The 26,581-nt window shown below is 39.3% G+C and overlaps 1 pseudogene; it reads left to right on the top strand.

Moving 5' to 3' along the window:
* Positions 1-1,305: 1,305 nt before the first annotated feature.
* LOC131491077 (GTP-binding nuclear protein Ran-like) lies at positions 1,306-1,836 on the top strand (annotated as a pseudogene).
* The last annotated feature ends 24,745 nt before the right edge of the window (positions 1,837-26,581 follow it).

Genomic DNA, 26,581 nt, shown 5'->3' with positions numbered 1-26,581 from the left:
GCCCAAAGTTAGTAGAAGAAAGGAATAACAAAGATCAGAGCAGAAATAAATGAAATAGAGACTAACAAGACAACAGAAAATATCAATGAACCCAAGAACTTGTTCTTTGAAGAAATAAACAGAATTGACAAACCTTTAGCTAGACTCACCAATAAAAAGAGAGGAAATAAGATCAGAAATGAAAGAGAAAATGCTACAATTGATACCACAGAAATACAAAGGATCATCAGAGACTACTATGAATAATTGTATGCCAGCAAATTGTACAACCTAGAAGAAATGGATAAATTCCTAGAAACATGGGACTTTCCAAGTCTGAATCATGAAGAGTTAGAAAATCTGAATGGTCAATTAAGAGTAAGGAGATTGAATCAGTAATTTAAGAACTTTCTACAAACAAAAGTCTAAGACCATACAGCTTCACTAGTGAATTCTACTAAATGTTCAAAGATGAATTAATACCAATCTTCTCAAACTCGGCTAAAAAAATAGAAGAGGAAGGAATGAGACCAGCATTATCCTGATACCAAAACCAAACAAAGACACAAGAAAAGAAAATTACAGGTCAATATCCCTGATGAACATAGATGCAGAAAATCCTCAACAAAATATTAGCAAACCAAATTCAACAATACATTAAAAGGATTAAACACAATGATGAAGTAGGATATATTCTAGGGATTCAAAAGTGGTTCAACACCTGCAAATCAATATGATAACACCACATTAACAAAATGAAGATAAGAATCATATAACCACTTGAATAGATGCAGAAAAAGCATTTGACAAATAGCAATTTATGATAAAAACTCTCAAAAAAGCAGGTATTGAGGAGATGTACCTCAACATAATGAAGGCCATTGATGACAAGCCCACAGCTAACATCATACTCAATGGGGAAAAGCTGAAAGCTTTTCCTCAAAGATCAGAATCAGGACAAGAATGCCCACTTTTGCCACTTTTATTTAACATGGTATTGGAAGTCCTGGCCAGAGAAGTTAGGCAAGAAAAAGAAAAGACATCTAAACTGGAAAGAAGTAGTAAAACTCACCATTTGCAGATAACATGATACTCTATATAGAAAACCCTAAAGACTCCACCCCAAAACTGTGAAAACTGATAAATGAATTTGATAAAGTTGCAGGACACAAAACCAATATAAAGAAATTGCTTCCATTTCTACATACTAACAATGAACCATCAGAAAGAAAAATTAAGGAAACAATCCCAGGTATAATTACATCAAGGATAATGAAAAACTGCTCGGTCAGATGGGCCGGAGACCCTTCTGGGAGCAACAGCATGATGCTTGTCCAAGGAGAACCCCAAGTCCGGTTCAAACTTGTATTGGTTGGCGATGGTGGTACTGGAAAAACTATGTTCATGAAATGTCATCTGACTGGTGAGTTTGAGAAATATGCAGCCATATTGGGTGTTGAGATCCATCCCTTTGTGTTCCATGACAATAGAGGACCTATTAAGTTCAATATATGGAATACGGCTGGTCGGGGGAAATTTGGTGGGTTAGAGAGATGACTGTTACATCCAAGTCCAGTGTACCATTATAATGTTTGATGTAATATCAAGGGTTTCTTACAAGAACGTGCCTGACTGGCATAGAGATCTGGTACAAATATGTGAAAACATCCCCATCGTGCTGTGTGGCAACAAAGTGGACATCAAGGACAGGAAAGGTACGGCAAAATCTTCCACCGTAAGACCAACCTTCAACACTATGACATTTCTGCCAAAAGTAACTACAATTTTGACCAGCCCTTCCTGTGGCTTGTTAGAAAACGAACAAGTGGAACATGTGTTTCATCTATGGGTTGCTGAAGGAGAAGAATGGGCTTCGGAGTGAATGTGACAGTGTATACCCTCATTTTTTGAACCTGCATATTTAGCTGTTTTGGAACACAATTGTTTCCTTTCTGAGTTTCAAATATAAGACTGCTGTAGTCACATCACAGTATCCAGTGGTGAAATCTCATTTGTCACTGTCCTTTCCATTTCTTTTAATTTAGAATTAGAATAAAGTTGTATTTCAAATATCTAAAAAAAAAAAAACCCTGAAATAATTAGAGATAATTTAACCAGTGAGGTGAAAGACCTATTAGACACCATTAGACACTATTAGACTATTAAGCACTAATGAAAGAAATTGAAGAAGATAAATAAATGGAAAGATATTCTGTGCTCATGAATTTGAAGAATTAGTATTGTTAAAATGTCCACACTACCCAAAGCAATCTACAGATTCAGTGCAATCTCTATCAAAATTTCAGTGGCATTTTTCACAGAAATAGAACAAACAATTCTAAAATTTGTATGGAACATTAAAGGACTCCAGATAACCAAAGCAATCCTGAGAAAGAAGAACAAAGCTGGAAGCATCATGCTCCCTGATTGTAAACTACAGTTGGAAAGTTATAGTAATCAAAACAGTATGGTATTGGCCTAAGAACAGATATATGGATCAACGAAACAGAAGTGAAAACCCAGAAATAAACCCATACTTATATGTTCAATTAATTTATGACAAAGGAGGCAAGAATATACAATGGGGAAAGGCAGTGTCTTAAGTAGTGAGGAGAAAACTGGACAGCCACATGCAAAAGAATGAAAGTGAACCACTATCTTACCCCCTACACAAAAGTTAATTCAAAATGGATACAAAACTTGAATGTAAGACCTGAAACCATAAAACTCCTAGAAGAAAACATAAGTGATAATCTTGACATGGGTTTGGCAAGATTTTTTGAATTTGACACAAAAAGTAAGGACATCGATAGCAAAAATTAGCAGGTGGGATTACTTCAAACTAAAAAGCTTCTGCACAGCCAAGGAAACCATCAACTAAATGGAAGGCACCTAGTGAATGGGAGAAAGTGTTTGCGTATCAATTTTTGATAAAAATATCCAAAAATACCTAAACCTAATAGCAAAAAAGAAGTCTGATTCAAAAATGGGCAAAGAATCTGGATAGACATTTTTCTAAAGAGCACATATTGATGGCCAACGGATACATGAAAATATGCTCAATATCACTAATCACCAGGGAGATGCAAATTAAAGCCACAATGAGATATCACCTCAATGAGATATTACCTATTAGAATGGCTGTTATCAAAAAGACAAGAAATTCTCATTGGTGAGAATGTAGAGAAAAGGAAATCCTGTGCACTGTTGGGGGGAACCTATATTGATGTAGCTACTACGGAAAACAGTATGACGTTCCTCAAAAAATTAAAAATAGAACTATCCTATGATCCAGCAATTTTACTTCTGGGTATTTATCTGAAGAAAACAAAAACACTAACTCAGAAAGATAGCTGCACCCCTGTGTGCATTGAAGCATGATTTACAACAGCCAAAACATGGAGACAACTTAAGTGTTCATTGATGGAAGAAGGGAAAAGAAAAGGTGGCATATATACACAATTGAATATTATTCAACCATAAAAAAGAATGAAATTATGCAATTTGTGACAGATGGAACTTGAGGGCATTATGCTAAATGAAGTAAGTCAGAGAAAGACTTATCTAAAGAATCTGTAGAATCTAAAAAACTGCCAAAAACAAACAAAAATCCAAGCTCATAGAAATAGGGAACAAATTGGTGGTGGCCAAAGGTGGGGGTGTCTGATAGGCAAGATGGGTGAAGGAAGTGAAAAGGTACAAACTTTTGGTTATAAGTAAATCCAGGGGTGCCTGGGTGGCTCAGTCGGTTAAGCATCCAACTTTGGCTCAGGTCATGATCTCGCGGTTCGTGAGTTTGAGCCCCTCATCAGGCTCCACACTGTCAGTGTGGAGCCTAGTTGGGATTTTCTCTTGTGCTCCCTCTGTCTGTCTGTCTCTCTCTCAAAATAAGCTTATAAAATAAATAAGTCCTGAGGATGTAATGTACAGCATGGTGACTATAGTTGATAATACCGTATTGCATATTTGAAAGGTCCTAAGAAAGTAAATCTTAAAAGTTCTCAACACAAGGAAAAAAGTCTGTAACTATGTACGGGGAGGGCTGTTGACTAGACTTAATTGTGATAATTTTGCAGTGTATACCAATACCGAGTCATGTTGCACATCTGAGTCTAATATAATGGTAATAAAACCAAACCCCTACAATTCATATTAGCTTATTAAAGCTCTGAGGAGTTCTATAGTGATGGAATCTGTCTGATTTTGCTTAAGTCAATATTTTCAGAATGTATTTTATCATGAGGTAGTGGGATAATTGTGTTCCTCCAAAAGAAATGTTTAAGTTCTGACCCCCAGTACCTGTGAATGTGACCTTATTTGGAAATCAACTTTTGCGGATGTAATCAAGTTAAGATGAGGTATTGCTATGTGAGGGTGGGTGCTAAATCCAATGAATGGTGTCTTTATAAGAGAAAGAAGAGGGAGGCTTAGAAAAAGATACACCTAGAGAAGAAAGCTGTGTGATGATAGAGGCAGAGGTTGGAGTGACACAGCTACAAGCTTAGAGATGCTAAGAATCACTGGCAACAACTAGAAGCTAGGAAGAGGCAACAAAAGATTCTTTCCTAAGCCTTCAGAGGGAGCATGGTCTTGCCAACACCTTAATTTTGGACTTCTAGCCTCCATAACTGTGAAAGAACCGATTGTTTTAAGTAGTCCAGTTTGTGGTAACTTATTATTGCAACCCGAGGAAACTAATGTGTGACTCTTTAAGACAAATAACACTAACATTCTGAGCATCACTAGATTAGAAAATAGTAGTTTAGAACATACATGGAGATGCATGTGGAGGTGTAGGTGTCAAACTGGCTTTGGAAATTGGGTATAAATTTCAAGAGGGGATTGGGATAGATGAGAAACATTTGGAAGTAAAGCACACAGTGGGCAGTTAAAGCCTGGGGAATGAGGAGTGGACCAGGGAGATCATTTAAACAGAAATCCCAGGAGAATAGCTATAATTGAAAGAAAATTGAAAAACAGCAAGAGAATGGGCATTAGGCATAACAGAAGAAATATAATTTTTAAAAGATACATGCATCCCTATGTTTATTGCAGCATTATTTACGATAGCTAAATTAAAGAAGCAGCCCAAGTGTCCATCAATAGGTGAATAAAGAAGATGATTAGTAGAAGGGAGGTGTTGGGGGATGGATGAAATAGATTAAGGGGAATTAAAGCACACTTATGGGGGTGCCTGGGTGGCTCAGTCAGTTGAGTGACCAACTCTTGGTTTTGGCTCAGGTCATAATCTCGCGGTTTGTGAGAGTGAGCCCTTCGTGACCTTGCAGAGCCTGCTTGGGATTCTCTCTCTATCCCTCCCCTGCTCATGTACTCTTGCACACTCTCTCAAAATAAATACATAAACATTAAAAAAGGCACACTTATGGGGGTGCCTGGGTGGCTCAGTTGGTTGAGCATCCGACTTCAGCTCAGGTCATGATCTCATGGTTTGTGAGTTTGAGCCTCGCGTCAGGCTCTGTGCTGACAGCTGATCCTGGAGCCTCCTTCGGATTCTGTCTTTTACTCTCTCTGCCCCTCCCCACTTGTGCTCTGTCTCTGTCTCTCAAAAATAAATGTAAAAAAGATAAAAAAAAAAGCACACTTATAAAGAGCACTGAGTAATATATAGAATTGTTGAATCATTGTACACTTGAAACTAATGTAAGCTGTGTGTTAATTATATATATTTTAATAATAAATCCTGATAACAGGAAAAAAAGACTTAATTTAGCAATTAGGAAGTCAGTAGTTATCTTTGAGAAAGCAGTTTGAGCAACTTGAAGTAGAGGCAAGCTTGCCATGGGTCAAGGAGTGAACAACAGGGCCTTCAGTCAAAGAAGTCAAAGTAAAAGCATTTCAGTCATCAGTCCTCCTTAAGACCTTGAAAAAGTTTTTGAAAAAAACTTTTCTTGAAAAAATGGGAAAAAAGAAGAAAACTCTGTCTTTGATGAAATACAGAAACTTCACTGTGAACAAAATCTGGCCAGTGCTGAGAAATTGAGACTAAAACTAAGGGTGGAGACTGAGAACCCAGATATCTCCTCAGATTTTAGCAGAGTCAGATTTCTCTGGAAGTGCGTGTTACAGTCTTCAGGTCCAAAGGATCCTTCATTCAGTTTCCTGGGATCTAGAGAAATGCCAGAAGAGAAGTGGGCATGTCCTTCGGCAGACCCAGGTGTCAACTGGAGAAAAGTGGGAGGGTTGGAGCTGATGGGGACCCCTGTGGAGGGTCCAGAGGTATGCCCTAGCCTCCTAGCTAATGGGGTGTGCAATGGGGAGGTTGGAGGGGAAGCTGTGCTCGCCAGATTGCAACACAAATCCATATCCTAACTGAAGAGAAAGGAGGAGAAATGTGCATTCAGGATGGAGGGCAAATTTGGTGAGAAGGTTTTTGAGATACTATACTAAATTTAAATTTCTGGGCTGAGTCTTTAAGCAAATGGTGGCCTCAGATAGAACTGCCCCAATAAAAGTGAATAATCTTGAGAAAGGAACACATTAGGCAATATACATAAGAATAGAGGAAGAAAGAGTAATCAAAAGTCAGATAACTTACATAAATCAGAAGAGGAATTGTTCTTATGAATTTGACAAAGAATCCTAAAGATACTATAGGCAGCATCATCTCTTGGGGAGGAGGAAGCACACACATGTGCAAAATGATCGAAAAGGAGATAAGACCATAGAGAAAAAAGAAAAAAAAAACCCAAATTGGTAGAGCTCAGTAAAAAATGAAAGGAGGGCTTGGGTGGCTCAGTTGGTTAAGTGTCTGGCTCTTGACTTCGGCTCAGGTCATGATCTCACAGTTTGTGATTTTAAGCCCTGCATCAGGCTCTCTGCTATCAGCACATGGCACATTTCGGATCCTCTGTCCCCCTTTCTCTGCACCTTTACCACTTATACTCTCTCTCTCAAAAATAAACATTAAAAATAAATGAAAGAAATGATGAGGGACTATAAGATCAATGCAGAGATAAGTCTCATTAAACAAAATCAGAAAAAAAAATTCAAAACATAAGGATACAATTATTAGGAAATGGTGAAGCAAAGCCTGGTTCCCCTTTTAGCTATCTCTTACTGAAGTGCTTCCCATTTTTCCTAAAAGTCTTACCTTGATGGTATATTCTATTAGTAACAGGGAAGCTGGGAATTGGATCCAGAGCAGTGGGATGAATTCTGCCATCCCTTTCACTCCTTATTTAGGTACTGATTATTCTTTTGCAATGTCTTTATCTTTTCAAGATTTCCCTTACCAATTCTCATAAGCACGTTTTTCATGGCACAGAAATACTGATGGTGTAAGCTGGTGAAGGAAGGACACATGGCCAATGATTCCATGCCAGTTGTGTTCGCATCAAGAGCCACACAGACAGTAAGAAAAATATCTAGAATTCTATGGAGTAAATGTCCCCAAAGCTATTTTAATTGATTAGACCTCAGCTTCATAAACCCCCTTGAACTGATGACCTTCAAGTGGTGCTCAGGCTCCACAAAGGTGAGAATGTCTTTAAGCTGTGGTCTTCAAGCTACTGGCTTTGAGTTGAACTGGCTGGAAGAGTCTCTCTGACAACAAATTTTGTTGAAGAAGCCCATCTATCAGAGGGCAGACCCTAAATTCATCTCTCAGTTCCCTTTCCCAAGAAAGTCCATTTCCTCTGTCCAGTGAACAACTTCCTATCTTTGATTTGGGTTTTCTTTAAAGAACTTGATACCAGTGGCCAGTGGATGCATATGTGTGAATTCTCAGTCCATCCAATAACGCAATTCATGCCAAAGGTTTGATACTCAAGTCTTAATTCCTAGGAAAAATGTGACTTTATGTTACCATGTGGTTTTCTTGTTCCCTTGAGCATCACTAAGCTACAGTTGGTCTTACCTGCTAACATTCTGCACGTTAATTGGGGCTGGGAAACCTGATAGTAGGAGCTGAAACAGGTCTCAGGCCTCCTTTGGACTGTGTTGGCTAACTCTGTGTGTGTGTGTGTGTGTGTGTGTGTGTGTGTGTGTGTGTGTGTGTGTGTGTGTGTGTGTGTGTAGCTCCCTAGTAGTACAAAAGAGTGCAGAAAGCTCTCCCCACAGGAAGATCTATTAGAAAGAAAATGAAATAACCTTTTAGGGCCCTACATGTGTATCACAGGCAGGCCTTGCACTAGAATGGAAGAAACCAGGGCCAGTTTTCATCATCTTAATGAATGGCGCCACCACCCACCCAGCCAGAAATTTGTGATTATCCCTGATTCTTCTCTTGCGCTCATTTTCCACATTGAACTTACCAGCAAGTTCTTTTGGTTTTACCCAAAAAGATGTGTTGAGCCTGTCTTCTCTCCATCTCACTTCTGTACTTATGCCATGCTCTCCTAAGCTCCCGTTTGGACTGTTAAAACTGTCTCCTGTTTCTCCATAGCCATGCATTTCATCCTCCAGTCCATTGTCTGCATAGTAGCCAGTACCATATAAAACATAGACGAGGTCTTGTCACTTTTCTGTTTAAATCTCCGGCAGCTTCCAGTTTGCCTCAGAATAAAATAAAAATTCCTTATCATGACCTTCAACTTCTTGCATAATCTAGCCCATGCCTACCTCTCTTAGCTCACTCCAGCCACACAAGGTTTCCTTTCAGTGCCATGAATACACCATGACCTTTCCTTTCTCACAGATTTTGGGCTGTTTCCTTCTCCTGAAAATGTTCTTTCCCTAGTCCTACATGCATGATAGCCTCTCATTTTTCAGGGCTCAAATGTCATATGTTCAGAAAGCTTTCCTTTCTCATTGAAAGTAGGTGTATTGCATCCATTTTATTCTCTACCTCTGTCTCCTATTTCTTTCTTTCTTACATCTTTTTTTAAAGTTTATTTATTTTGAGAGAGACAGAGACAGTGCAAGTGAGGGGGGGACAGAGAGAGAGAGACAGAGACAGGGACAGAGAATCCCAAGCAGGCTTCATGCTGCCAGCGCAGAACCCGATGTGGGGTTCGAACTCAAAAAACCATGAGATCATGACCTGAGCCAAAACCAAGAGTCAGACGCTTAACTGACTGAGCCACCCAGGTACCCTTTTTTCTTTTTTACATCTTAGCAATATTTGTAATTATCACTTTCAGCTCTCTCCCGACTAGAGCAGGAACACTTTAAGAGCAAGTATGCAGTCTGTCTTGTTCTATTCACTAATGTATCCCCAGGACTTTGCACCCTCAACAAATAATTGACAGTCAACAAATAATTGAATGAATGAATGAATGAATGAACAGATGAATCCATTCTTGCAGACCATATATGAATGCAGAAACCTTAACGGTTGCCCATCCACATACTATGTTCCCTTTCCTTCCAGAGCTTTAAAGAAAGACATCATATTTGGGTACATTTAATTTGCAGAATCCTTTGAACTGGAATTTTTCAAATAGCTGTCAACAGGTTTCCAAAAGTTGAAGTCTGTTACACATAACTCTGCAAAGGCATAGTCTGGAAGGTGACCCATTCTCCTGTGGGTTTGCATCACGAATGGAAGTTCAGAACAATCCAACCATAAAGTAGTTCAACAACAGACCTCAACAAAGCCCTAATCATTTCTGGCCACACAGTTGTTTATATCAGCCATTGGAATTTGGCAAATAAACATAAAATGGGTGTTGATGAGGACACAATCAATTTTACATACCTCAATTTAAAAAATCATCTTGTTTATAATTAAGAAAATCATAAGACATGCCTATTTTAATCATCTTTTACATTGGGAGAGACTATTATGGAGGCAGGGTGGGAGTAGAACATTTGAATTAGATTTTACAAAAAAAGAAAAAAGGTTAGTTTGGAAGAGTACCCTTGCTTTTAGGCATATGTGGGAGGATGAATTTTTCTTGTCTCCCTTTATTTTATCACTTTACTCCTGGTAAGAGAGAGAACTTTTAGTTTAATAATACATGACCTACTGTAAGCCAGTATAGATGGCTGTAAGAAACCAGCTATACTGCCAAGAGGAGATGTTGTTTGCCTTGCAGTGATTTTACATAGAAGATGCTGAAAGATCACAGACAAAGCCAAGGAGAACTTAGGGAGTTTTTGACTGAAGGATCCTCTCTAACTTCTCCCTCCCCAGAATGGAGGCAAGAATCATGATCTCTGTGGTCCAGTCCAAGTGGTGCAAACTTGGATAGCACTGGCATACTGGGAGAAGGTGGAAACTGGGAAAATCAGAGGGAGAAGAGATTATTAGTCATGCACCCAAGACTTCTGAGCATCTATCCAAGGCTAACTGTGTACAAGTGAAGGGTCTGATGAGTAAAGAAACGGCCATCCTGCATCTTTCAGATTTCAGGGGAGCTTGTATCAGCTCATAGTAGGATATTTTCCTTCTGGTAGAGGATTATGCCTGCATTCCAGGCCCTCTGAGATATTTGGGAGGGATGGAGAGAGATAAGGTTGAATTTATGTAAAAGTTTTATCTAGAATCTCATTAGCAAGAAGGCTACCTGTGTCTAAAGTAGTCTCCTCCAAATTGACATTTGGAAACTGCAGACCTCAGCTATTTCCTCTAGGGTCTTTGAGGCTCCTTCCTACACTGTGTATACAGGTGACATTATTTTATCTTTTTTCTTTGCATCCCCTTAAAGTTGATTTAAAGTCTTTTTTATGTTTGGTAGAAAAATACAAAGATTCTGGACGGATGCACTTAAATATAATGTTGCTAATAAGTCTACTATTTAATTGTGGCTGTTAATGCAAAATTTGATGATATTTCAGTTGGTATGATTAGCATTTAATCATTTTTTATCATGGTGATACTGCATTTACTGTCTTTCTGCTTTGAAGATGTCAGCAGTCTCCTCTATTTAGAATTTTATGTGTTGGAGACATTGGCTTTAGAATTTTAAGGTTTGATGCCATGAATGCTTAAAGAAAATTATTTGCATTTCTGCAGACTGCAGATGATTCCTGGTTCTTTTGGTTCTTGGTCTGTTTTGTACAGGTCCAGTGTAAGAGTTTTGAGACTATCTGAGCCTTCAGCACGTGTCCATTAGCTGCATAACCCAGGCAAATCATTAACCTAACTGGGCTTCAGATTCTTGATCTGGCAACTGGGGATAATAATACCTGATCTCCTGGGGGTAGTTATGAGCATCAGCTGAGAGGTGCATGAAAGTGTCTTAAAAATTCATAAATTGTTAAATGAATTAAGATGGCTTTCGTGATGTTTGTTGTTGTTATCATCATCATCATCTAAATTAACCCAGTATGGAGGCTTAGAAAAATCAGTGGTGATTACAGTAGTCATCCCTTTTCTGCAGTTTCAGTTACCTATAGTCAATGATGGTCTGGAAGCAGATGGTCTTCCTTATGACTTATGGTCAGGTCAGTAGTTGTCTAATGTTAGGTTACATGCCTGTATCCTTCACTTCATCTCCTCACACAGGCATTTTACCATCTTGCATCATCCTGAGAAGAAGGGTGAGTACAGTACAGTATTTTGAGAGAGACAATAATCCTATAACTTTTATTACAGCATGTTAAAATTGTTCTATATTTAGTTATTGTTAATCTCTTACTGTACCTAATTTATAAGATAAACTTTATCATAATTATGCATGCTTAGGAAAAAAACATAGTATATATGTTGTGTTCAGTACTTTCTGTGTTTTCAGACATCTACTGGAGGTCTTGGAGTGTATCCCTGTGGATAAAGTGGGGAGACTACCATATTTGTTAGGCCAAATAACAAATTTGGCTTTTTGACAAAATTCTCTACCATGCTGTGAGCACCCAAAGGACTTTTTTAAAAATTATTTTAAAAAATATTTATTTATTTTAGAGAGAGAGATAGTACATGAGCAAGGAATGGGTAGAGAGAGGGGGACACAGAATCTGAAGCAGGCTCTAGGCTCTGAACTGTCAGGCTCAGAGCCTGATGTGGGGCTTGAACTCACAAACTGTGAAATCATGACCTGAGCCGAAGTCTGATGCTTAACCGTTTAACCGACTGAACCACCCAGGAACCCTATCCCTAGGACTTTTAAATGTGGATTTGATTCACAAGAAACATTTGAGAAAAACAATTGTATAAAGGAAGGTCATCCTATAACAAAATGAAAACTGATTCTTCCTCTTCATCTATGAGTGACAAGGCATTGTTACATTGACCTAATTTCATCTTTTTTGGGAAATGGGTAACAGGTGCTATTAAGCCATTTAGACGTAAGAAAAAGCTTAGGTACAGGAAGCAAAATGAAAGGTTCAAGGTGTCTTAACAAGCAGGATGCTTTGTTGAGTGGACACCTAAGTAAAAGGTAAGAGGTAAGGAGCTGAGATTAAAGAACCTACACTGAAGGGAAACCAGGCCAGTAGAACAGAAACAAAGTAGAACAGAAACAAAGAGCTTTGGAGAGGCGAGGAGGAGTTGTAGCGGTGGACTTAGAGTGGTCCCTTTGTGAGGCCTGGGCTCCCCAAATAACTGCTGCTTTGTCATAGACTTTTTTTTTTTCTGGTCACCAGATTATCCTCCCAACTAGTTGAAACATGCAGGCTTTAAGAGTGCTGGTGGAGGCAAATGGATGGTTTTATTTGAATATTAGGTATTAAAACGCTTGGTGAAGCCCCTGTGGATGGGTCTAGCCTTCTCAAAATGAGTCTAGATCAAACTCAATTCACATGCTAAACAGGGTCATTTTTCTGGGTGGGCAGCCTGAGGCAACACGTCACACAGCATGCTTAATAGATATTGTACACGGTAGGAGCTTACTAGATAATCATTGACGGAAGGGATTGTGTTGCAGGCCTATCTGACCCACTGACAGCTAATACAAATACAGCCTTTCCATTGTGCCTGACTGAGGGCTTTCCATATGTTTAACTAACTTACACTAAAACCCTCTGAGTTAGGTGCTGTTATCACCATTGTACACGTGAAAAACCTGAAGTATAGCAAGGTTAAGTAACTTGTCCAGGGCTAGAAAGTGGTGGAATTGAGATTTGAACCAAGATAATTTGACTGGAAACACCGTGCCGCTAATAGTCTAGTCACCTGCATCTACGTTTCCTTTTGTAATAGCTCACGGTTCTCAGATTTGGCATATATATGCATTCTTGTACCAGTTTGTGTACATAAAAAATGTACACTGTCTTCTATGGGGGAGTTAATGGGCTTTTAAAGGTAAAGTTAGCCTTACGGGTTAATGTTAGAATTTAGCCCCATCTTAAGATGAAACTGCATTGTGCCATTAAATAGTCACAACACTATGAGCTGTGTGTTTGTGTCATTTAGGATTCTTGAATACAAGTAACAGAAACCCACTGGGACCAACTTAAGTCAATGATGTTACTTTTTTCCCCTAAAAATGTAAAAATCGGGTTTATTGAACTGTCACTTACATACATTAACATTCATTGTAGGTATAAACTCATACAGTCATGTCACCCCCATTACAGTCAAGATATAGAACATTTCTGTCACCCCAGAAAGTTCCCTCATGCCCCATTGTAGCAAACCTTCTTGCTGTCCCTAGTCATTGGCAACTACTAATCTATTTCTGTCCTGTACTTTTGCCTTTTCCCAGCCACAGTATCAATGGCTCATATCCTACATAGCCTTTTGAATGTGGCTTTTTCTTTCAGATTCATTCATGCCTGTATCTGCATCAGTTGTTGGTTTCTTTTTATTGCTGAGAAGTATTCTGTCATATGAATGTGCCACAGTTTGCTTATGCATTCACCGGTTGAAAGATATTGGGGTTGTTTCCAGTTTTTGATGATTATGAATAAAACTGCTATAAATATCCATGTATAGCTTTTGAGTGCACATATGTTTTCATGTCTCTTGAGTAAAAATATCTAATCCTGGGATGGTTGAGTCATCGTTAAGTGTATATTTGATTTTAGAAGCAGTAGCCAAGCTGTTTTCTGTAAGGCCTGAATGGTTTACATTCCCATCAGCAGTGAGTTCCAGTAGCTCCCCTCCTCACCAGCTGTGGGTATTCTCAGTGTTCATCCTAGCAGTGCTAAGGGTGGGGCAGTGCTACCTCACCATGGCCTTGATTTGCATTTCCTGAATGAGTCAAGATGTTGAACACCTTTTCCTGGGCTTATTTGCCACACGTATCTCTGCTTTTGGTGATGTTTCTGTTCACATCTTTGCTGGACTTTTTCTTGGGTTCTTTGTGTTATTATTTTAGTTTTGAGTGTTCTTTGTATATTTGAAGTCTTTTATCCGATGTGTGTTTTGCAGATACTTTGTATCTGTGGTTTGCCTTTCTCTTAACGTTGCCTTACCAAAAACAAAAACAAAAACCAAATTTAAAATTTTGATGGAGTCCAATTTTTTTATGGATTGAAGTTTTTATGTCATATCTAATAAATCTTTACCTAACTCAAAGTCATAGAGATTTTCTCCTATGTTTCTTCTTGAACTTTTATAGTTTTGGGGTGTACATTTAGGTTTATGATGCATTTCAAGTTAATTTTTGTGTATGTTGCAAAGTATTGATTGAGGGTCAATTTATGATATATTTTTTGAGTTTTTGATACATTTTTTTAATTTGTTCTATATAATTTTATTTAATGTTTATTTTATTTTTGAAAGAGAGCATGAATGGAGGGAGGAGTGGAGGGAGAAGGAGACACAGAATCTGAAGTAGGCTCTAGGTTGAGCTGTCAGCACAAAGCCCGATTCAGGGCTCGAACCCACAAACCGTGAGATCATGACCTGAACCAAATCAAGAGTTGGATGCTGAACCATCTGAGCCACCCAGGTGCTCCATTTGTGCTGCCTTTTATATAGCATCAGGTGTTATGGGAAGTGCTGGGAATACTTTTTGCAGGTGGAGTTTCTGTACTTTTGGAGCTCCTAGTCTAGTCTAGAATTATTTAGTTAAAAGTGAGGTAAAATTCATAAAGACAAAGCAGCTTATATGATGACAGACCTTCTATGTCACCAGGGAATATAATGGTGTGGGGTGGGATCTATGAACTTAATTCAGTCTAAGGTCACTGCCACTGTGTGAAAGCAGCCTCCTGGACAAAACCTGAAGGATGAGCCATGTGGAGGCTTGGGGATGAGAGCAAGGGGAGGTAAGGAGGGAAAAAAATCTATGGGGAGCCCTTGAGCAGGTTCAAGGACTCAAAAATGCCAGTATGGCTGGAGTATAGCAAGCAGAGGGCAAGGTGGTGGAATGAATCTAGAAGGGTAGGCAGGAGGCAGATTCTTCAGGGTCGCTTAGGCAATGTGGAGAGTTTTGAAGCTGGTCCTAAGAGTCATAAGAGCTATATGGAAGGTTTTAAGGAGAGGAGTGGCATGATCAGATTTCTTTCTGTTTCTTTTCCCTCCCTCCTTAGCTCTTTTATTCCCTTTCCCCACCCCTCTGTTTTTACACAAAATCACTCTGAGTTTCTGTTCCATTTTCAGATACATGCAGGCCTATAAAACTTCAAATACACACATTCTTACCATATGTTCACCGACATGTTCTTTTGCCAGGAAGCAGCTTGCATTCTTTTAAAGGTTAATGTCAAGGCAGGTCAGCCTTAGTTAAATAAACCAAATTGGGAATTACTAATACCAAATTGACAATACCCTAACTTAACATTCAGTGGCCATCAACCTGACCTTGAGCAAGAACTCTCACATTTGCAGAAGCCAATGCTTCTTGCTGGGTGGGCAGGGACAGCCAGTGATTCGCACATAGGGACCATCCCCTACTGTTGTAGTGGCTGGTCTCGTAGAGACAGTATGAATTATTCATGTGAGGAAGACAAATTAGAGTTAGAACCAGGTGCGCTGCCTTCTCTCATGAGGACTCTGCCAATTAGGATAAAGAAGGAACTCGTGCTCCATCCAGCCACAGTCTCGCTCTGTTATACCGTGCTTAACCCAGATTCGCGAACTGGGTTTGGAAATGGATTAGCGGATGATGAGCTTGTTTTAAAGGTGATATAGTCTTCAGGAGAAAGGGAGAGTTAACTCTACCAGTGATTTTAAAAGTAAAATGCAAGGTTCAAAGGGAATGGTTTTAACAGTGTTTGCCGCAGAAAGCCTGTTAAATGAGGTAAGTTCATTTTGGAGAAGCAGCTATTGCTGTTGAGGTACAAAAGCTAGAATAGGTCGGAGACCTAATCTCAGACCAGGACATACCTTGCTGGGGCTCTGTTAAGACAATGTCTAGAATGATGGCATAGCAAGGGACTTACGGATTCATTGGTCTGATTTGTGCAAGTTATTCCAAGGCCATGTGCCTTGGGAATGAGAACAAACTGGTTATTGCTCTTGGGCAGCTTAAGTAAGACTAGGTGTGGTGAAAGGCAACAGCCTTGTCATATCTGCTGTGTCGCCAGCTGGGGATGGATGATCTTGATTGAACATCATGGGGTGGGGGGTGGATATAGTGAAGGTTTGGAAGTCCTATCTATGCTTCTGAACAGGGCTAGGATGATCTTTTTGCTCTTTATTCTCATCTGTTCTCAGGATGTGTCCTAAGTGTAGAAGTAAATGAAACTAACTTTCTTTTCATTATCAAGGACAAGTAGTTAATCAACAAACATTTAGTAAGCACTTGCTCTGCATACAGCATTGCTAAGATCTGGTGTGAGTTCACACAAGTGTTCAGACTTTGGCCTTAGGAGAGAGAATAATGAAGACAAGTGATAATCTAAGACTAGATAGACCTTATCCCTAAGGAGTGGCTTCCTTTAGGGAGGATAAGACTGGTCAGGGGAGATTATCCAGAGGAAGTGACATGGGAACTGGCCTTGGAGAGTAAATAATATTCAGTAAAGAGGAGGAGAGGGGCCAGTACAAGAGGGCAGAAAGGAGTTTATGCATCATTGGATTCCATGGCCAAAGAAGTGTGGTTCCCCTTATATGTTAGAAGGCTTAGATGATCTTTGTGGTAGTTTGCTTGGGCTGCCATAGCAGAATACCACAGACCAGGGGACCTAAACAACATAAATATTTTCTCACAGTTGTGGAGGGTAGAAGTCCAAGATCAAGGGGTCAGCAGAGTTAGTTTCTGGTGAGGCCTCTTGCAGATGGCCACCCTCTTGCTGTGTCCTCCTTTGGCCTTTCTATGTGCATGTATTCCTGGTGTCTCTTCTTCTAAGGACAGCAGCCCTACTGGATTGGGTCCCACTGCTATGGTTTCATTTAACCTTAATTACTTCTTTGAAGGCCCTATCTCCAAATACAGTCACATTGGTGGTTAAGGCTTCAGGGGACACAATTTAGTCCATAACCATCCAATAACACTTTCATATCTGAAGTGACCTAAAGTGTGTGTGTGTGTGTGTGTGTGTGTGTGTGTGTGTGTGTATTTCCTATTTTCTAGAGATTTACTGAATGTACAGGTAAATTCAAGGGAGATCATAATTCCGTTCCAGAGACTTAAGAAACCTAGAAATGTGTTTTGCTCGACATGCACATGGAAAGCACGACTCTTAGGCCTAAGGCAGTTATTTCAGTGACCCATTCGTCAGCCCCTTCAATTCCTCTCCCTCTTCTTTTGCCACATGTCCTCTTTCATTAGCAGACTTCATTGAATCACACCACCCTCTCCATCCACTTCTCCTGGGCAGCTAGGTTAAGCAGGGTAAATAAGTACCACAGGCTTATAGCTCCTACCCTCACCTGTGTGTAAGGATCACTTTTTACTTGTCTCCACTCAGCTTCCTCTTGTATTCTGTATCAGTTAGGATTCCAGGTGGGAAACAAATGTCACAGCCCAATTTTAGGAGCATTTAATGAGAAGAATGTCTGCCCAAAGGATGGAGAAGTGCCCTGGGGCTAGCAAAGGAGGGAAGGCCACTACTATCCCTAAGCTGATGGGGAAAAGGAATCCACTCAGACTGTGACTCTAAGCGGAGGCCTCCCAGCAGGAGCCACCAGCCACCAGCAGCCCATGGCCAGGTAGAAAGACCTGGAAAAAATATCCCAAACCTTCCTTTCTTCTACTGGTTGAAACCAGCCAAAGCCAGAGGGTAGGGAAAATGGCTGGTACAATCCATAGCTGCCAGCATCTCAGGACACAGAGCAGGGTCGAGAAGTATGGAGAATGGATCTAGGGGGCTAAAAGAGAACATGCCACACACCAGCCTTACAGAAACAGTTCCAGACCTTTGTCATTCTCTTCAGACTGTTTGCCTCTGCTTATCTGTCTCTCTCTCAGAGCATGAATCTATTCCATTTTTCTCAATGGGAATAAGAGGCACTTCTTATTCTTCCTTCCTCTTCATTTTTGATTCTAATTGTTGTCATATTACTTTCTCCTTCCCACAACAAAAATCTCTGCCCATAAAACACCACACATGACTCTAGAGTCTTCTACATAAATAATCTTCATTCTTCCATGTATCTTCAGTTTCTCCCAACTATTTGGCTCTTTGCTTTTAAGTTTATAAACATAGTCAAATTTCTCCCAAACCCCAAATAAGCTTTTCCATTTGGTAATCTTTCCCCTCCATGTTGTTGCTGTATCTGCTCCTTTCTTTTTGCTGTCTTCAGAAATAGACAGTGTCCTCATTGGCTCTGATTCCTTATTGGCATCACCTGTTGTCTGGATCCTGCCTCCCTCGTCCTATCCCATTGAAAATGCTCTTGTTGAAGGTCCCCAGTGACTTCTTTGATGCCAACTGTGATTTTCTGTTTTCAATCATCATCTTATCCCTCCTTTGTAGCATTCAACTTGAAGGGAGAAGTAGCCAGCTAAAGAAAGGCAAAAATAAGGGAGAGATTGAATACCTCAAGCGTCTTATTTAGGTTTTGCATTTCCAGAATCTAATGTACAGTAGGCAGACATGAAACAAATATATGTTGAAGGATAAAGTGAACGAATAGAATATCTCCAGTGTTTTGATGTTGGATAAGCATATCTTACATGTAAATACTGAAAGAAGCAATAATAGCACACTCTAGCAAAATAACAAAAAAAATCAATGAACAAACTTCAAGGAGATTCTGGTACAATGTTGCTGTGTATTGTTAGTGGAGAGAAAAGTAAGGTAGAATACAATACAGAAAGATGCAGGCAATTAAAGATGCTCAGGTTGAGAAAAATGATCAATCATCACAAAGAATTCATTTTGTTAAAAATACCTTTAAAAGGGTGAAAGATTTATATGATCTGAAGAGAACACAGAGTATATTACTCAGCCATTAGAAAGAGTGAAATCTTGCCATTTGCACTGACGTGGATGGAGCTATAGTGTATTATACTAAGTAAAATAAGTCAGTCAGAGAAAGACAAATACCATATGATTTCACTCATACGTGGAATTTAAGAAACAAAACAGATGATCATATAGGAAGGAAAAAAAAGAGAGGGAGGCAAACCATAAGAGACTCTTTATCATAGAGAACAAACTGAGGGTTGATACAGGGAGAGGACTAGGGGATGGGCTAGATGGGTGTTGGGCACTTGTTGGGATGAGCACCGGGTGTTGTATGTAAGTGATGAATCACTGGGTTCTACTCCTGAAACCAATATTATACTATATGTTAACTAACTAGATTTTAAATAAAAATTTGAAAAAAAAATACAGTAAGAAAATAACAGAAATTAATATGGAAAAAAAATGTTCACATATTGTCTAGCCTAGGGGATCAAGAGTAACACAGGGTAACTTATTTTACAATATATGGCATACTACAGATCACTGTAAACTTAAACATGCACACAGAATCAGCATAGGTAACAACTCCTACGGTATTGATGTGAATAGAAAAGGATAATTACACGGCCCCTGAAACAACAGGATCCTTCTACATAAAAATACATAAAAAGTGACTTAATGTGAAATGAAGTGCCTACTTCCAAAAATTATTTACTTTTAAAAACTATACTTTTAAAAAATACACTTTTACATTTCCTTTTAAAAGTTAATTCTAAATATTCTGATAAATTTAAAAAATGATTCTCCTTGTTCTTTGCATGTTCTCAGTAGAGAAAACTGATTTCTGTCATTCTTCAGCAACATTTGGTGGGGAACCTTACTGAAGGATAACGTGCAATGATTTATTATCAGGATTAGCAGTGAAAGTCTGAGTGATGATCAGAAGTACTCATCCCCAAATTCATAAAACTTGTCTATCAGAGAGTTTCCAGTCCTTAGAATGGCCTCAGCTAAATCATATAGTATGTACACCATTATACTGTAATTCACAAATTATGTTACTTTTATGCTGAACTCTAATGTTGAATACTCTTTACTATCACTTGATTCTAATTAAAACTGTCTTTCCAATATCACTTATCACATCTAAACTTTTGTTAACTTTCTGATGTATTTCCTGGAATGTGGTTGTTCCTCCAGATCAGTGAAGACATTGAAAACTTGTGTGTGACCTTTCCAGATTCCTCTAGTAGCCTCACTGAATAGTGTGACAAGGTTTTCGCTCTGAGAAGGTAATCTTCCTCTTGTAACTTGTGCTGAACTTAGTCTAATCATGCTCTTTCCAAAACTCATGACTTCAACAGAGCATTACATGGGTCACTTCTTCCCCAAGATGGTTTCTTCTCTAGGTCAAGAAATTTAATATGAATGCACCCATGGGGAAAGAATTAGGGTGACTTATTTCTAAATATAATTCCCAGTAGAAGCAGGACTAATGTCTGAAGAATGTCAGAGCCTCATAAAGGTTCTCAAGGTAGGAACTGCTTACATTTCTCTTGGATTCTCACCTGTGGCATGATCACATGGTTACAGATTCAGAAACTGTCTAGAGGAGAACCCCTTCACTGATCTCTGAAAGAAAGGTGTCTGTGGGAGAAAGTTACCTCCAAGCTGACAGTTGTTGAGCTCCATGTTGGTCTGATATATTGGAGCCCATCCCTAGGAAATAGAAACTTAAAAAGAAAAAAAAAAGTACCTAGAAGTTATTGATTCAGATGATTGATTAAATCTTTTTTTTTAATGTTTTATTTATTCTTGAGAGAGAGAGAGAGCATGAGCGAGGGAGGGGCAGAGAGAGAGCAGGACACAGAATCCGAAGCAGGCTTCAGGCTTTGAGGTGTCAGCACAGAGCCTGACGCGGGGCTCAAACCCACAAGTGGTGAGATCATGACCTGAGCCAAAGTTGGACGTTCAACCGACTGAGCCACCCAGGCGCCAACCCCCCCCCCCCCCCGCCTTTTTATGTTTTGATGATTGATTAAATCTTGAATCAAAGATATGATATATACCTGTTTGAGCTAGCCCCATATCTTCCCCATATCCTCTTTAATGTGAAGTATTTGAACAATACAGAAAAGTATAAAGAGTAACAGATCACCCCTCCCACCATCTGTATTTAAGTTTGTTTTGGGTCTTCTTAATAAAGCTCATCCTCTTTAATCTTCTGCAAAATAATTGTATAAGATGGGGACAATAGTTTCTTAAGAGTTTGGAGAATGTTAACTATAAAACTAGTGTCTTTTGGGGGGGGAAGTGGTGGAAGTTGACTACTGAGTCTTTTTAATTGCAATGTTTTATTCTCACCCTTTTGAGTCAGTTTTAGGAATATAATCTTTTCAGAAAATTGTGTATTTCATCTATGTTTCAAAAAATTTTTGGCATTAAGTTGATAATAGTATTTTCTAATATATTTTAGAATCTCTACTGTGTCTGGGGTCCCTGGGTGGCTCAGTTGGTTATGCATCCGACTCGGTTTCAGCTCAGGTCATGGTCTTGCAGTTTGTGAATTCTAGCTCCGCATCAGGCTCTGTGCTGACAGTGTGGAGCCTGCTTGGGATTCTCTCTCCCTCCCTCTCTCTTTGCCCCTCCCTCGCTTTCGCTTTCTCAAAATAAATAATCTTAAAAAAAAAGAATCTGCATTGTATCTGTAGTATTTCTTCCTTCTTATTTCTATCACGACTAATACGTCTTCACTTTTCAATTTTTGAATTGATCTCATAAGCAGTTGGTAATTTTGTCATCTCAGAGAATCAGCTTTTTTTTTTAAACTTTATTTTCTAGAGGTAGATGGAGTGGGGGAGGAGCAGAGAGAGTGGAGAGAGGGAATCCCAAGCAGGCTCCACACCATCAGCACGGAGCCTGATGTGGGGCTCTGTGGGGCTCGATCCCACATACCGGGAGATCATGACCTGAGCTGAAATCCAGAGTTGGATGCTTAACCAACTGAACCACCCGGGTGCCCTGCAGAGAATCAGCTTTTGATTGTTGAATGCCTCTACTGTTTCTCAGTTTTCTATTAATTCTTTGTTCTTGCCTCTATTGATTCACACTATGGTTACAAATTGGACTCTGGAATCAGGATGTCTGGATTCATATCCCAGCTCTACTTAGACCTGAGTTGTATGGCCATGCATAAGCAACTTTGCCTCTGTACCTCATGTAAAATGAGAATATAATAGTGCCTACCTCATAGATTGTTTATGAAGATTAGTACAATTTTCATAGCTGCTTCATGAGTACTTGGAAAAAATCAACTGGCTTCTTTAACTGTGAGATTCTCTGTTGTAATAAGCTTATTAGTTCAATTTTTTGTGGGTTTTCTTTTTGCTTGATGTATTTCTTGTGAGTGAGGCATATTAAGATCTCCACTATAATCATGGATTTGATATTTCTATTTGTGATACAATACACTTTTAAAAGTATTTTTCTGTTTTGATTCTGGTAAACATACATAACATAAATGTTACGATTTTAACCATAAGTGTACATTTTAGTGGCATTAAACACATTCACCACTGTTTTGTGATGGTCACCACTTGTCCACCTTGGGTATCTTTTTATCATCCCAATTCAAAGCTGTATAACCATTTAACAATAAATTCTTGTCATTCCTTCTCCTCCAGCCCTGGCAACCACTATTCTACTTTCTGTCTCTATGAATTTTGACTATAAGAGATACTACATGTAAGTGAAATTATACAATAGTTGTTCTTTTGTGTCCTGCTTAAATATTTCACTGAACATAATTTCCTCAAAGTTTATCCATGTTGTAGCATGTGTGACATGGTGTTATTCCTTGGATAAGTTTTTCTTTATGTTTTGTGTTAAGTGAACTCAAGTTCTTGATTGTAAGGTGTTCCCAGCAGGGTTTTCCTTTTTATTGTTAAATATGAACTATCTTTATAGAGGCTGCACTAGTTGACACTGTGTCACTTGACCATCAGATGACTGTAGGTTTATTGTTTAAAGCATCTAGGCCCCCATATTGTCGCAGGAGGCTTAGGCCTGAGCATAAGTTCTGTTGCTGAAAAGTATCCTTCATTGTCAGCCCTGGCTGACAGGGCCTGACCATCACCACCTGGTTCTTACCCTGGACCTGCTCTAGACCCTCCCCACCCTGTGCCTCCAATGGCCTTTATAGGTTTTTAAAATTTTTATTTTAATGTTTATTTATTTTTGAGAGAGGGAGAGACAGAGTATGAGTGGGGGCGAGGCAGAGAGAGAGGGAGACACAGATTCTGAAGCAGGCTCCAGGCTCCGAGCTGTCAGCACAGAGCTCGACGTGGGGCTTGAATTCACAAACTGCGAGATCATGACCTGAGCCGAAGTCGGGTGCTTAACTGACTGAGCCACCCAGGTGCCTCTGCCTTTATAGGTTTTTATCTATTATTGCATTTTCCCTTGAATTCTACTTAGTATCTTACTAATATGGCTATGCAGGCTTATTTAAGGTAATATTTTCTCAGTATATTTTTACCACTCTTTTAACTTTCAAATTTTTATGTCATTATATTTCACATGTACCTCTTTTAAACACCATATAATAGCTGGAATTTGTTTTGTTTTCAATATTCAAAATATCTGAGAATTTCCAACTTTTTATAAGTAATAGTAAATGTAATCCAGTTATTTTTGTGATTACTGACGTATTTAGACTCATTTTCTATTGTTATAGTTAAAAAAAAATTCTTCTTCCTCATTCCTTACCTACTTTCTATTTTTTTGAACATCTTACCTTTACTTGTCTTGTCTATTCCTGTCTATAGTTTGGAGTGATCCATTCTATTTCTGTTGTTTCCACTGGCTATCCTTTTAATGTGTGTCCTTAATGTAGGAAAATCCAGAAACTCTGTATCATTTGAACAATACATAGACCTTAAGATGCTTTTAATCTGAACATTTCCTTCATTTTTTCATGTGTGTTGCAGTTTTAGTTCACCTTGAATTTAATCCCCAAAATGTATTCATTTTTCTTTTTTCGTCATTCTTCTTTTTTTTTTCCTTTAAGTTTATTTAAGAGAGAGAGAGAGAAAGCATGCATGCATGTGCACTGACCCATGCACAAGCAGGGGAGGGACAGAAAGAGAGGGAGAGAAAGAGAATCCCAAACAGGCTCCATGCTCAGTGTGGAACCCAACATGGGGCTCGATCCCACCAACCATGAGATAATGAACTGAGCCTCAATCAAGAGTTGGATGCTCAACCAACTGAGGCACCCAGACCCTCCTATCCTTAATAGTAGTTACTTCTCATTCAAATTTACCAAAAGTTGATTAGTTCATTTACTTAATATTGTTTCTTCTACATGGTGACATGGGTCTCAGAGGCTATGAAGACTCAACTAACTTTTGTTTACTCTCACTCTTTTTTTTTTCTTTAAGTTTTATTTATTTGAGAGAGAACATGTGCACAAAAGCTTACTGGAGGGGCAGAGAGAGAGAGAGAGACAGAGAATCCCAAGCAGGCTCTATGCTGTCAGCAAAGAGCCTGACCTTGGCTCAAACTCATGAACCATGAAATCATGACCTGATCTGAAATCAGGAGTCAGACACTTAGCCAACTGAGCCACCCAGGCACCCAGTTAGCTCTCACTCTTAACAACTAGTTTAGCTAGATAAAGATTTCTTTGTTGAGACTAATTTTCCCTAAGCATTTTGAAGATATTTATAACTTCTAGCATGTACTGTTTTAAGCCTTCTGAGAAACTAATTGTCATTCCTTTGTATGTGTTCTTTTTCTCTTTGATATATTTTAGGCTTTTCTCTTTATCCTTTATGTTTAATAGTTGTACTGAAATTGTGTCTAGGTGTGGGTTTAATGTATTTGACTTAGGACTTGGTGGGCTCCCTGTGTCTGAGGACTGGTTGCTTTTTAGGGGTTTATAGTTTGGGGCAAGTGAGCACATTCCCATGCATTGTAGGTTTGTAATGTAATTACCCAAAGATATGACAATTTAATGGAAGCCAGGTGACCCCACAGAGCAGAAACTAAAACCCAGCTTGTACTTCCAAAGAAAAGGCCATCTTGTCCTGTATCCTGCCAGGTTAGCACTTGCTCAGTTCCGTGATCACCTAGCAACCTTCTCATGCTTGGGCTTCTTGTACCTTTAGGGAGATAAGATTCTCATAAGGCTGATAGGAACACCAGATTGTCATGACAGCCAAGAGCAGGCATGTGAGGCCCACTACAGTGTCAGGCATTGACCTCTTAGTGGAGAGATCTGGACTGTCCTAGGAAGAAAGGCTGGGGCAGCCTAGGGGTACTCAGAGGCTTGTGGCAGCAGCAGTTTAATTCAGGCAGAATTACTTCATTATTTTAGGGACCACTCTACTGGTGCATATACACCAAAACTCAGCTTATTCTACACTGTCTTGCTAAGTCAGATTTTCACATGTTCAAATGTAGGACCTGGACTTGTGTCCTAGCATGGTGACCATAATTTCTCAGAATGCTTACATCTCTAAATGCTAAAAAAAAAAAAAAAAAAGGAAGGAATTAGGGAATATTTTATTCTTTCTCATTTATAAGCACATAACTCCATGGTTTTCCAGTGCCCAGGGCATGATCACACGGTGGGTTTCTGTACTCATGGGCTCACAGAAGCCCAGCTCCTGTTGGCCTTCTTAGACATTTGACTTGTGTTTCCTGAGCACGCTTTCAGAGGCTGCTTGCTCACCTCTCCAGGTTAGGATCTCTTGGCTGATCCCCCTCTTCAGTGTGATCTCTGTGGACTCTTAGAAAGGGGAAATATGCAGCCATCTGTATTTGACAATTTGACAAGCCAACCAGTGACTTAATGTTTATCAAGATACCACATTCATTCTGAAGCCTGGAGTCAAGGTGGGACTAGTTAGAGAAACGTAGGTATTCTGTTGTAATCATTTCCTCTAGGAAGGCTTACTGTCATTCTTTTGAATGAAAAGAATCTTTGTGAAGCCATATGGAGGCCATGCAGGGTGCTCCTGGTCTCTCTGAACTTGGGTCCATTGCTGCAGATTGCTTGTGATGAGCAAAAAAACGTTTTTTTCTTCCTTTACCTCCTGGAATACATTCTTACTCTCTTTTGTCTCCTTCTTTCTCTCTACCTCATCCCTTCTTTCCATATGTTCTCTGCTTCCTGCATTACATTGGAAGCCATTGCTGATTTAATTCACAAGAAGTATACGACATTACTGATGCTGCTTAAAATCTGTGTGCGAAATGGGCATCTCCCATTGAAGGTCATAGTGCAGCTCCCATGCACAGCCTGCTACAGCCCAATTCAGTATGAACTCTCCTGAATAAATTACACAATTAGTCACCATACAGGGCCACGTCCTGTTCTTTGGTTATTTCACAGGTGCCATCCTTAGAACTACAGTTAGACAGTAAACTCCTGGGATACAGGAATGGTGGCTTATACTTTATCCTGTACTGCTTATTGGTCAGCATTGGCATTCAATAAAGGTGTGTTGAT

Source organism: Neofelis nebulosa, chromosome 2 (assembly GCF_028018385.1).
Source record: "Neofelis nebulosa isolate mNeoNeb1 chromosome 2, mNeoNeb1.pri, whole genome shotgun sequence".
In the NCBI taxonomy this organism is placed as follows: Eukaryota; Metazoa; Chordata; class Mammalia; order Carnivora; family Felidae; genus Neofelis; species Neofelis nebulosa.
Note: the sequence above shows the minus strand (reverse complement) of the source record. Positions and strands in the feature narration are given on the sequence as shown.